We start from the raw sequence: 13,136 nt of genomic DNA, 5'->3' as shown, positions 1-13,136 counted from the left end.
AAAAGGACGCATAAATCACGATGCGTTTCTATTTTTACCGTCTCTTCGATAAACATGCTTGTGTTCTCGCACCCAGCGTGTGTGTCGTCAAAACTTCTCTTCTTGTATACGTGTCTTTAAAGGCTGGGTTCGATCGTCGATTTTTCAAGCTATGTCCCAACAGGCCCAACACCAGACTCTTCTCCAAGGATACATTAAAGCAATGGTCCTGTTCAGCGCTTCAATTGCTTGTTCTACGGAGCAAGCTTGTAATTTCAACTGTGCCTCTCGGCATACCGCTGTAGGCGCACCGTCTCGGAAATTAAAGGATGCGTCAGGAAGGATGCATCGCTTGTCGTTGCTATTCTGGTCGTTACTGTAATGCCTGATGAAATAGCGAACACTAGATAAGGTCTTCGCAATAGCGTTAGGCGGTGACCTAACCGAGAGACACTGTAAAATCATTAAACAGCATTTGGTGATCGTCAATCTACCTTCGCCAGTCATATCAAAGTGACTGTGAGCAGAGTAGTTGAACAACTTAGATTCCACGCCAGTGACCAGCGTGGACTAGTAGAGGCCAAGTTGCTAACTCTGCCCTATCACAGCAGAGCTGGAAGTACACAGCAATCTCAATGCGATAGTATCATAATGATAGGAAATAAAATGTCATCAAGATTTCGAACAGCAACGACCGTGGCGTTCAGTGCTTCGGTTGTATAATGCTTTGTTATCGCCAATCACTTCAAGAAATTGCTACCTTAAACTACTGCAAGTCTTCGAAATTGGACGCACATTCATGAAAACAATTCGTGTGAGGGTATCCGTCTAGACATATAAATTAGTGTGGGGAATGATAATCTGGGATCTACGCATTACAGTCAAAATTTAAGCTTGATGTCGTACGTGTCTTAGGTTACTGAACGAAGTCCAAATTTGCACAAAGAAATGCCACATTTCAAATAAATATAGGTAAGGAAAGAAGAGGGAGAAATTGATGGGGATTATTGAGAAATTAATGTTGGTTTCATGACCTACCTTTGGGAAATAGAAACGGAAAAAAAATTCACAGCATATCCACGGGTGAATGATGAAGAGCTTGGGCGAAGCTCCTGAAGCAATCATGGTTACTCCGTGAAATCTTCAGTGGTTTCGCCCACCAGTAATCAAAGCGATAGCCCAGTACATCATGAAAGACGTGACAAACACTGTATATATTTATACGAGAAATTTTATTAATCGTAAGTGGTAGCTAGACGTGGCTTCCGTTCCCCCTTCATTATAACGGCTTTATGGTCGGTGAAGTGATGGATCGGTGCTGGATCGTAGTGGGATGTTTGCAAAGACGAAGTAGTGGGCAGTTTGCAAAGGATCGGTGATGGGTCGTAGTGGGATGTTTGCAAAAACGAAGGAGTGGGCAGTTTGCAAAGGTGGTTACGCCGGACAACGGAGACATGACAAGGTTAGACTAAGAGGAGCTTCGCCCCTAAAATTAAAAGAACAACAACATGGCGAGTGGGAGGAACGCAAGGAATGTTGAAGTGAATTCTACGAGAACAATATTTCATATATCTTTATGAGAAGGTTTCGTGATTAGGGATCAGTAACATAGTTTTCTGGTCACGAGCACTGTCGTGGTTGCCTTCTGAAGAAGAGGAAAAACAGGAAAGCTAGTGTGCATTGGGTCTGCTACCCTACAATAGCCTTAAAGAAACCGGGAAGAGAAAAAAAAAGCGATGATCTGTGTTTCCAGTACATACGCATACACTCGTAAAAACATTTTTTTTAAACGCCGTTCCATCTGTCGCCTAACTTTCTGTGCGGATGGCGGTGAACTGCACGGCGTGTATAGTTTACGATCTGCGCACGCTTTCCCAACTACACGACTCGGAACAGGACGTAATGTCTCGTTTTTTTTTATTGATATGATGTGAAGAATACGTTGACACGCAAATAAAGGAGCGGCTATTCCTTAGCTGTTCAATGAACAGAGCATACAACACAACAAATAAACACACAAACAGACGACAGGAAGAAAACACACCAACACACATATGTCAAACAACGCCATCGTAACTATTTCTGAAGTACAAATGTTGACGATAAATTGAGGCACGGAAACAACAGGACCATCTAAGGTCCATCAGTGTTCGGGCTTTGATCATAGGAACAACGAACGAGTAACACCTCACCAAAGTTAACGTTCTTGTAAAAAAATGGGAATGGATCGAGGGGCCTGTTTTTATTAGACTCCATGAGTCAATAGATAATCAAGCCATTCTCTTATCACTCTTTTTTTATGATCAAGAGGTGGACACTACATGTTTTGTGATTACATGGAATGCGGCTACACTTAGAGAATCTTCTGTAGAAATTATTCGCTGCTGTTCAAGAAACTATACTAATAATTGACGCGACTGACTTTCTGCGTTTATATTTCTGTAAAACAATGCATTCTTTCCTCTCTTATCTTGCTGCCCCCTTATTCTTTCCCCAGTGTAGGGTAGCAAACCGGATAATTTTCTTCTGGTTTGCCTCCATACCTTTCATTAACATTTCTCTCTCTCTGTAGAACAATAGGAAAAGGCACAGAGATAACATTTTATTTAGAACCAGTAATCGAGTCGATGGTTGTTCTTAGGCCAAGGCGTCGTTGATATATTTCTTCAGCGCAGCGTTGACGAACTCCACCAGGTACCCCTATGCCGGTAAGGAGAAGGATAGTGTCATATGGCCGCGGAACCGGCGCTGTTGAAGGACGGAGGGATAATAATGAAGAATGGGAAGAAAGAGGTGAAGGGTGGCTTGCAGTGTCACAGAACATGCTGTGCTATTTATTGCTAGGCAGGTTAGAACGGAATCAAACCAGATGAGTGTAAACATGTGACCATTAGGCTATTTGACCTCACTTTTTGCTGTATTGTGCTTCTCATGACGTCCTCGTCTTTTACAGTAAGGTAAAAACAATTTTAAGCTGAAAAGCTTATTAGAGTCAAGGTCATCGCTTTAACTGCAGTTGGCAGTAAAGACCATTGGCAAAGAGGGCACAAAGTGACGCAGGTGATTAAAGACGTTTCTACGACGGTCCCATCCTTACAACTTCTCACAAAAGGCCAGTTCCACACTGCGTAGAGGAACTGAATTTTTGGTTTATTTCAGCTTTCCCAGCATAATGTAAGGCTTCAAGTCGCTTAATTCTATTCGTTACTCCTAAGCTCTCCTCGTACAATCTATCTGCGTCGTATGCGAATTGAGTGCCCTCGGCCCAACAACGAAGATGCTGAAAGGAATAGCATTGGAGTAGAATCGTTTCATTATATCGGCAATGGTTTCGCTGCGGAAAGGGTTGGTAGCACGAAAATACTTCAGTGTTTTTTTTTTATCGCAAGAAAATTCTGTGTAATACGATTACCATTCTTTGGCCACTTCCTGCACTTTCCGATATTTATCTGTGTATCTGCGTACTTCCATAACGCCAACTTGGATCACTATAGAGGCACCACTGGGTGTGGACTATTGGATATGTACCACTGGACATGTTTCACTGTGTATAAGCACTTTTCATTTCATCATTTATACGCCATCTTAGAAAATTTGTAAGAACAGCTACAACTAATCGTTTGCTCTTTGGCAAATAGCTCGCTTCCTAGCCCGCTACTTAGTGGTGGGGTGCATGGCAATGGGTTAGGTGCCATGGCTTATGTACCATTGTATATGTACCACAGGTCGTGTAACATCGGGTATCTGCGACTGAGCAGTGCCACTGCGCAGGCCCGTAGCCAGGAGGGGGAAAGGGGGCTGGGGGCCCGGGACCTTTCGAAATTTTGGTGAAGTAGGTGTTTTTACCAAAAATAAATAATAAAAATAGGTGTTTTTCTCAAAAAGTCAGGGTTTTCAGCAAGTGCCCCTCCCCCCTCGAAAAAAATTCCTGGCTACGGGCCTGCCACTGCGTATATGCTACTTGTTACCTGCAAGCATCTATATAACACCTATCGGTCAATGTTCTGGCACCAACTTGAATCACTGAATATGCGCCACTGGGAATGTGCAGTTGTTCGTAATGGTCATCAGAACACCTAAACTCCGTCATTACTAATTCTATGTCCACCAAAACAAACTTTCCTAAGCGTAATAACGCTACCACTTTATTAAAACGAAGGCCTTAGATGCCTCATCAAACGCGAAAATTGACCGGCGACCCGCGTCGGCATCTCACGTCGGCGGCGTAAACACGAGTGAGGCAAAAATCATCATCACTCGATGACGTCACAGATCTCAGTATTTGTGACGTAATTACGGCGTCATCATGGCGTCACTGTAAAGTCACATAACGTGACGTCAGATGACATCATTGCTTGGTCAAAGGTGGGCTGATACCGGAGGCAGTGCAAAACAAGGTGAGATGCAGAAAGCTTACAGTGCTTTCGATCCTGGAGGCATTGCAAAACCACGTTACTTGCAGAAAGCTTTCGGAGAAGGGTGCGGGAGGTTCAATACATCGACTTAGAAGAAAAACAAGAGATGGCTTTCGCCTTCTGGTCGACTGGGGCAGCTGCGTAAGGGACCCTGTGCGTTTTATTTTTGTAAAACCATAGTCTTCATATCCCTCTTCGAGACATTTGCGAACCCGTCACCTTGCGTTTGGAAAAGCAGCTGCGAGATTCTCCGTTACAATGGTAAACATAACCCCTGCGTTGCTCATGCTTCTATTTCAACGGACTGCTCAGGAACTGGTCTTTCTTTAATTTAGTGCGTTTTTTTTTTGGAAAACAAATCATTGTTTAGGGCAGATTCTCGACTTTACGCTGCATTACGTTTATCATAGAAGCTTGTTCACGAGACCACGTATTGTCGGCAGAAGCTCTGACTGCGCAATATGTTTTTCTCATTTTATTTAAATGAATTTGAAAAAGTTTGCCGAGACGAAAATAACAGTTGCCCAAAGTTCTTCGCGCCAAACTCGGAAAGTGAACCGCGTAGGAAAATGTCAGCCAAAACTACGGAACAAATACGACGGGACTATTGCTACGATATGTTGTGCACGTCACCTTTTTACACGACGGTCGGTATTGTCACGCAAGTTTTGAGTTGAACGACTCTGTCAAGTGCCTCGCTTTCGCGTGCACGTCCTCACCTTTAAGGACAAACGTTATCCTAGTCGCTGTGAACGACACCTTTCGAAAAATATAGCACCGAGACGGTGCCCTGGCAGCGGTCTTTATTGTCGTCTTCTTATCTTGCTCTTCACACGAATTAACGACTGAAGACCTCGTAAAAAAGTGGGTTTTTGTCTGACCAGCATTTGAGGAGTACCGGGCAAAAGAAGGGCATTCGGCTACATTGACATTAAAGAAATGATAAAACCAATACCCAACAGTGGACGTCCACCTATCCAAATTTTGCTTTTGATGACTTCGCATGGGCATTTTAATGTCATCGCTTTGTCCGCAGATCATTCCACTTTTCGGCGTATGACTGCTCATACGTGGACGTTCTCTATTGGTTAATAGTTCTTGAGGGAAAAATTACTATCTTAAGGTGAAAGATGTCTATTTTGAGCATGTTGTTATGTGGATCCTTTATTTGAGTAACTTGTCAGTTATCTTGGACATGGCAAGGTAATATGTATGTTATACATATTAAAATCTGCAAAATTCGTGTTTCTCAACTGGTGGCATATACCGCAGGTTGTCGATTTCGCACATAATTCGTGTGTCTCAAGTGAAGTATAGAGCGTAGGTAGACAATTTTTCAACAACAGCTTGTTGAAAAATCAGGCCGTGCCACGTTAGAGTGGTTGTTGTTAATGTATGACTCCTGCTGATATTGCACAAAACTGCAAAACTAATGCGTCCATATTGTGTTTCTTCACACCTGTAATGATAGCTGAAGAGTGCGTTGCAATTGCGACTTTAGTGCAAGTTGGCTTCATTTACATGTATTATATTGTAAATCTATAGGTTTCTGAGCCAAGTATGCCGCTGTTATTCTCGAAAGTGATATCAATTCTGTCATTCTGTTGTGTTTTAGATGTGAAGCATCTTATAGCGGAGTTCAATCCGGTGGTGGTGGTGGTGGTGGTGGTGGTGGTGGTGTGCGGCGTGACCACCCTTACTGCGCATGCGCATACACTCTCCACACACCTTCTCTCCACTCCTCCTCTCCACCCCTCCTCTCCATTTCCCCTCTCCCATCCCCCCTCACCACTTTCCCTCTCCACTCTTCCTCTCCCCACCTCCTCTCCACTACCCCTCTCCCGTTTCCCCTCTGCCCTCTCCAATCTTTGAAACGCAGGCTAGACATGCCGAAATTCTCTCATGCGCAACGCCGCGATGAGCACCAGGGCATGTGCGTACCCTCCCCCTCTCTCTCCTCTCCTACGCTGCCGCCCTCTCGCGCGCCTGTCGACCGCGTTCCTCGCTCGCCCTGTGAGAATTAACGGCCAGGCTAGAGAGAAGACAAGACGCGCGTAGCGTTCCTCTTCGCGTTGCAAGACGCGAGGTCGGTAGCATGCCCAGCGAACGCCAACGGAACGCGATCGTGCAAGTGCTCCGGCTTCGCATCGCCTCATGGTCCCCGTTAGCGGGAAATGGTGCAATTTTTTTTCTTTCTTTTCATTATTACACATATATATGAAATCACCCTTGTTGTGTTCAACAGAGGAAATTGAAAACTTCAACAGGAACAAAAAAATATGGACGGCGCTTTGCATTAACTCCTAAGAGAGATTGCTGAGCAGATGCAGGGGTAGGTAGACTCATCCAATTTGTTTGCACACATTATATACATAGTGATTACATACATACATACATACATACATACATACATACATACATACATACATACATACATACATACATACATACATACATACATACATACATACATACATACATACATACATACATACATACATACATAGTGGCATACATTACATATATACAGTGATTACATAAGCAGTGAAACTCGAAGGAAATTTATTGTTGTCACCTTTTACTTTGAATGCTATGTAATCCTTGAAGTGGGCAGCCAGAGATTAATGGCTGTCCTTAGATTTAATGAAAAACAGCGCAGAAAACATCTGAAATGAGACACCAGCCATCGAAAAGGAAAGGGAAAAAAACGAAAGCTAAGCACACGTGGGAGTAGGTCAAAGTACGAAATTTCGTCTGCACGCACAGCGTGTTCGTTCAATATGAAAGTCATAGTTAGTTCTATTATATTCCTTATCACCCGCCACTCACAATCAGTCCTATTTGGAAATAGCGTAGGCGGAGTACTGCTTGTCCGACTGTAGAAGCACAAGAAGTAAATGAAGTGAAACAGAACCGTTCCGTTGTACCGCCCACGAGTGATGTCACTAAAAGCGGACAGGTGTATTCGTACATCTCAGTCGTCATATCCCTTACGTAAGTGCTCACTGAAGCACGTAAAAAGCAAGCGCTTGACGTCGCTCGCTGTTTAACCTACGCATTACAGACGTGGGCGACTGTGCACTTTATCTCTTGGTGCTGTCTGCTTTTTGCAGGCAACGACCGCGTCTTTACCTCTGTGCAGCCTATAGGATATATAAGGTTAATGAGGATATTATAGGCGATTTACTGACTGATTCTTAATTGCGTGAGCGAAAACATTTTCCGGCAAATCCTATGAGTTGTGGGAACCAATTTCATGCGAAGTAGCGGCCTATGCCACATGTTTTGGCTTATAAATATTTTTGAGAAACCGTAAAGAAATTATCAAGAACAAATAACATAGGCTTCAGATCATGCAGAACATTGACTAAAATTTGCAAGCGTCGTGTTTGCCGACAATCATAAAACTCATAGGCGTCCCAGGCTAATTAAACTCTATTCAACAAACGGAAAAATTCTTTTTGAAACGTTATTCCACTGACATGGCAGTAGTCAATATCACAGCTAGGAAACGAGGCCTTAAGTGAAGGTAACACTGAAGTCAAGGTTCGACAAAACACGCTACACATATCCCAGGCTTTATTGTTACATCGACGGATAAGCGGAATGTAAACTCCCTGACAGTGTACTTTAGCGACATAATGTTGCACCAAAATTGCGGAGAGATCTGTGTAGCATGGTATTTGTCAATCGCCTGACAAACTGGCCCAACTTCGGGCCTTTGTATGGCACTTTGGTTTCTGTGCTCATCTTCTACTTGTAATATTCAAATGTTCATAATTTTATACATTTAAAACGTTTTGTGACATTTTAATTTTCTTCATTCGTCATTCTTCGTTTTTCTTTTTTTTTTACTGTGTATGTTTGTGTCTCTATTATACATGCCTGCGTGTTGTATACGTAAGTGCGAAAAGCTCATACTACGCTTCTGATAAAGTAGGTTGTTGGGCGGAGCTGATACCAGCATCAGAATGCGGCTATTTCCAATGAGCTTTAATGCGAGGGAACTTTACAGCGAAGCTTCATATGGCTAGGTTCCGGTGGATCGCATCCGCGGACAGAAGACACGTAAAACAATTTGCGACGAACCGATTAACTCGACAAATCCACTGTTCTTGCGTCGAAAAAATTGACCTTGCATAAAAGTAGACATAAAGGAGTATGATGTCGCCGACATGGTTGAAATGTCGTCAACAATTTTGCTTCAAATGCAATACTACTCGCATAAAGAAACGAACGTCATGCAATTTTTGTACTTTCTGATGTTCAACAGGATTTCATTTTGAGACCGCCGGTATTTGCTCAGTATAGTCAATAATGAGAATTTATAAATTCACCATAGCAATATTCACTATACCCGCAGATCCACCGTATTCACAGCTTCGCTGGCTTCCGCCTTTACAGCAGTGGAATAGCTCTGAAGTTTCGTCCCCAGTATCGCACTGTGATCATTGCTGACAAGTTTAACGTGCGGTTTACGTTCACCTGGTTTGAAGATACTGCAAAAATACAGTTACTTTCGAGAACTCTTTGAGGTATGAACTAATTATTACATAATTATGAACCGAGAATCTACAACCACGGAAACAAGGCATTGATACGTGAAGCACACGGTGTGGAAGCAGCCGCCCCTCGAAATTGTTGGAACTAATGACGCCGTGGGCTCCGAAATTCTACAGCACGCCTCCCAATGCCGAATGCCATGGCCATCGACATCGACAAGGTGGAAAAAGCCTGACAACTATGCCCCACCCACCTCGTTGCTGCGTATAGTTTTTTAGTGCCTCACCGTGACGGTGTGGGAAGGTAAACTGAAATGGGGCATTCAGCGACACACAAAATTGAGTTCAGAATTACGATAATTTTTCTTGTAGCATGATGTCTCTGCATCCAATAACTCATATTTGGGGATGCGTTAGCTGTACTCCCTCCATCCAGAAAGAAAAATGGCAGCCATTAAGGAGAATGGCAAGGTCCCTAAAGACATTTTGAAATATCCGGCTTGAGGTGAGCTATCTGCCTGTTTGGGGACAGCTTATAGAAGAAAAATTAAGAACCGCAATGTACTGAGAACTTTTCTGCTATAGCGGTAAAATATCAATTCGAGGTGGTTGATCTGGGCTGGCATGACACGCTGCCTATACGCAGTTGGGAATCAAGCCGTCAGTTCTGCGTTGAGCGGCAGACTTCACAGACTTTCTTAATGCCATGTTGTTTTTTGTTTTTTGCTTATTCATGGCCATTTTTCAGTTTCTCAGGCTCTGTGACTGTTAGGAGAGTCAAGTTGAGAGGCTCAGTCGCATGTCAAAAATGACGTGCCAGTTTGACCTTTCGTGTTTCTCGACAGCCGTCCAGTCGCTTGACCTTCACGCTGGCACTTTGCCTCCTCAAAACTCGAGGCTGATGTAAACACCTGAAGAAGCACCTGCGACCTCGCCAAACTCGCCAGACCAAGGATAACTGACTTTCTTGGAACTCGTGGGCTCCATTGATATGTCTTAGCGCTATTTCTGAGTGAACGTCCGGAGCCTAAAAACCGTACAATAATACTGCCTTGCTTCAGCGCGTTATAACTACTTAAATACGGCAGATTTTCTACTGTATCGCAGTCGTGACTCAGAAGGTGATATCCTTGGTCATGATGTAGGTGATGAAGCAGCGCTATTTGAGAAGTGCTTCGGTGAGGACGAGACACCGCACTAGTAGTCAGGACGAGCGCTTAAGTTCTCAAGTAGGGCTGCCTCCTCGAAGCCATGATCTGGGTCATTACATCACGATACAGTATAATCTACGGGATTGAAACCGAAACTGGCTGTAAGAATTAAAACTGTTATATTTCATAATTACAGGCGCTTGGAGCGCTTTTAATTATTCACCTTAGCGGCGCGGGCCCGCCACCCCGGCGGGCCCGCGGCGTGGCGGATAGGCTGAACCTGTCTGCCCCAACGTGGGACTAAACCGGGTGCGCGACTTCGTCGCGCCCTGCTGGACCTAATAAAAGTTGTTTTCATTCATTCATTCATTCATTCATTCATTCATTCATTCATTCATTCATTCATTCATTCATTCATTCATTCATTCATTCATTCATGCGAACGCTTCCGCTGCAAGAAGTCTCGCGAGCTTCCATAGCGTTGCGCGTGATGTGGGAAGCGGAACCTGCAATGCACAGAGTGGTGTGCGTAGCACTAGATCGCTGGTAGTTTCTGTAACAATATGTATCGAAGGTTACATTGCTACAACTGCGTATAGCGAAAACTTAAAACACAGTTGGTGTTGCCCCAACACGAAGCTGCGCTCAGAATTCGCATTAGGCAGTATATCGTAATCGTCGGTGAATTTTTTTTTATTGTTTTACTCGCCCGAGCGCCGAAAAGACTAATTGAACGCGCAGCAGACACGTGGTATTTTCTCAGTCTCACACGACATTCAAACACGTACATTTAAGGTTATCGCCTTAGAATGTTTCTTCATGGAATACTGTCTACTATGACAGAGCAGTAAGCCGTCCAGAATCGACGATACTGTGGTAATATCTTTCATTCACCAGATAACGACTTTTCCTAGTATGCTTAGAACAACTTCATCCCACGTTTAAGCTGAATGGCACTAACAAATTTAACGCGCAAACAATACATGACAATTTCTATCCACCCTCGTACACACTGGGATGTTTCTTACTTCCAACCATTCGGCTGAATTGTATACCAGTCGAGCTACAATTCGACCATATTTTGCAGCTAGAGGCATATTATACATTTTAGAACACCAATTTAGAAGAAAATGAGAGGGCGTACAGTTGTAAATGTCTTGTCAGAACTCGGATTTGTGTTTGCAGAACTTGTTGCCAGGGAAGCGCTAACGAAATAACAAACCGTAATCAATAAAACAGCGTTCTTGAGTTTTTATACAATATGACGAGGGAAAAAAGATTGCTTGGAGGTTTAGCTCCGGCTAAGCACGGACTATTGACTACTAGCCCCTTTTTTTCGTCCGTCGGGTCCTCGTGTAGCTATAGCTTGAACGTAGGCGTCTAACAGACGCGGCGGCTTAGAAGTAGAGGGGTCCGGCTGCTGAACCGGAAGAAGCGGGTTTCAGTGGAGGCAAACTGCAGAAAGCTCGTGACTGTGCGATGCCATTGCACCTTAAAGAACCCCAGGTGGTCGAGATTTCCGGAGCCCTCCACTAGGGCGTCTCTCGTGAAGCCTGAGCATTTTGTTTAAACCTCCTTGAGCCTGAGTCGTCTCGGACGTTAAACCCCCTAAATCACCGGACCGTTGGCGTCTACGCGGCGTTATCGCTGTTCGGGAGTTTCGTTAGCATGCACGTTTCTCCTGGCCTTAGCATCAGCGTGGGACGGCTATCTATCTTCGCAGTGGCTTCACTTGCATGTTCACTACATCTTCTCAGCCTGCCTGCTTCCAGCTGTTCTTCTTTAGCTACAACGTCAGGATCGGTCCTGACATTGTAACATATCTCTACCTACGGCCGCTCAATCATTGAGCGACCGTCGGCAGACATACACGCTCGCCCTTAGGTTACAGCCTTAGTTGTGTTAGAGTGTTCTAGAACTAGTTGTGCGTTACGTCGAGCGAGGTTCTCCGCGTTGACCAAGTGCACGCGCAGCGCATGTATACACCACAACTTTTCGCTGGATTGGAAGCCCCATGGCTCTGTCGCAATAAAACATTATTTCGCAAAGAGAGAAGTTCCAGACTGACGTTAAAGGGGTGGTGTCGGCAAATTTTGAGGCCATAAAAAGCCTGCTGTATGCTTTCTTTGTATGCAAGGACACTCAGCACGAAGTGTTGGACGCATTAAACGTTTAGAATATATTTCAATTCGCTTCCAAAGTGTGCCTAAATGCTTATTCTCCCGATCGAGATCCATCGCTAGCGCGACTGACACCTACATCACTGTGTAGGAAGTGTAATGAAAGATTTAGGGACGTTACACCACATTAGAGTGACGAGCAATGAGCGGTGACCCACAGCTCCGCTGCACCGGGCAAGCTAAGAGAGCATCGGCTGCGAACTATACAGTCATTTTTTCTTAGCTTGTTGCCGAAGTAGCCAAACTTGCTCGCATTTGGCAAACTGCTCCGCATCGTCACGCGAACCTGCGAAGGCAACATTAGAGAAGTATAGTTCGCTCGCTCACTTCTTTGCTTTATCATACCGCGTTGTCGTAGCTGTAAACGTGAAAGGCCGGATAAGTGGGACTGCCTGGTGGCGCTAAGATGAACCAGGCAAGTACAGAATTGCTGTTGCTGAAACCTAATGTATTCTATTTCTCTGCTGGTGTAAATTCTCGGCAGTGGCGTAGTTCCGAATGCGTTGCCTTTTAAAACATTTTTTCGCCACGGTCACCCAGCGAAAACCAAGAAACGCCCCTAAATCGTGGTTGCACGAAGCGTCACAAGATGTCCATACCATCGTCCGATAACCCGGTACTCCGGAAGCATCTCTGCGTATACCGGAATACCGTACACGCTAATATTCTTTATTAGAAAATTTAAGCGAGTGTTGAAGGCATCCGGTCGGTTGCTTGCGTGTGTGTGCGAGAGCAGACGATGCAGCACTGCGTGCGTCACACAGCTTTGTGGGCCCACGTGTTCAGGCTTCCTGCACAGTGACGTCACCGTCCAACTCGGCGACCAGAAACTGAAACCGAAAGGCGTTCATTTAAATAGGGCGATATCAAATTATTGAGCGACAACACATGAATGTTAGAGCGTATATC

The sequence above is a fragment of the Rhipicephalus sanguineus genome, chromosome 4 (assembly GCF_013339695.2).
Source record: "Rhipicephalus sanguineus isolate Rsan-2018 chromosome 4, BIME_Rsan_1.4, whole genome shotgun sequence".
Classification (NCBI taxonomy): domain Eukaryota; kingdom Metazoa; phylum Arthropoda; class Arachnida; order Ixodida; family Ixodidae; genus Rhipicephalus; species Rhipicephalus sanguineus.
The sequence above is the reverse complement of the archived record's forward strand: the minus strand, read 5'-3'. Positions refer to the sequence as shown.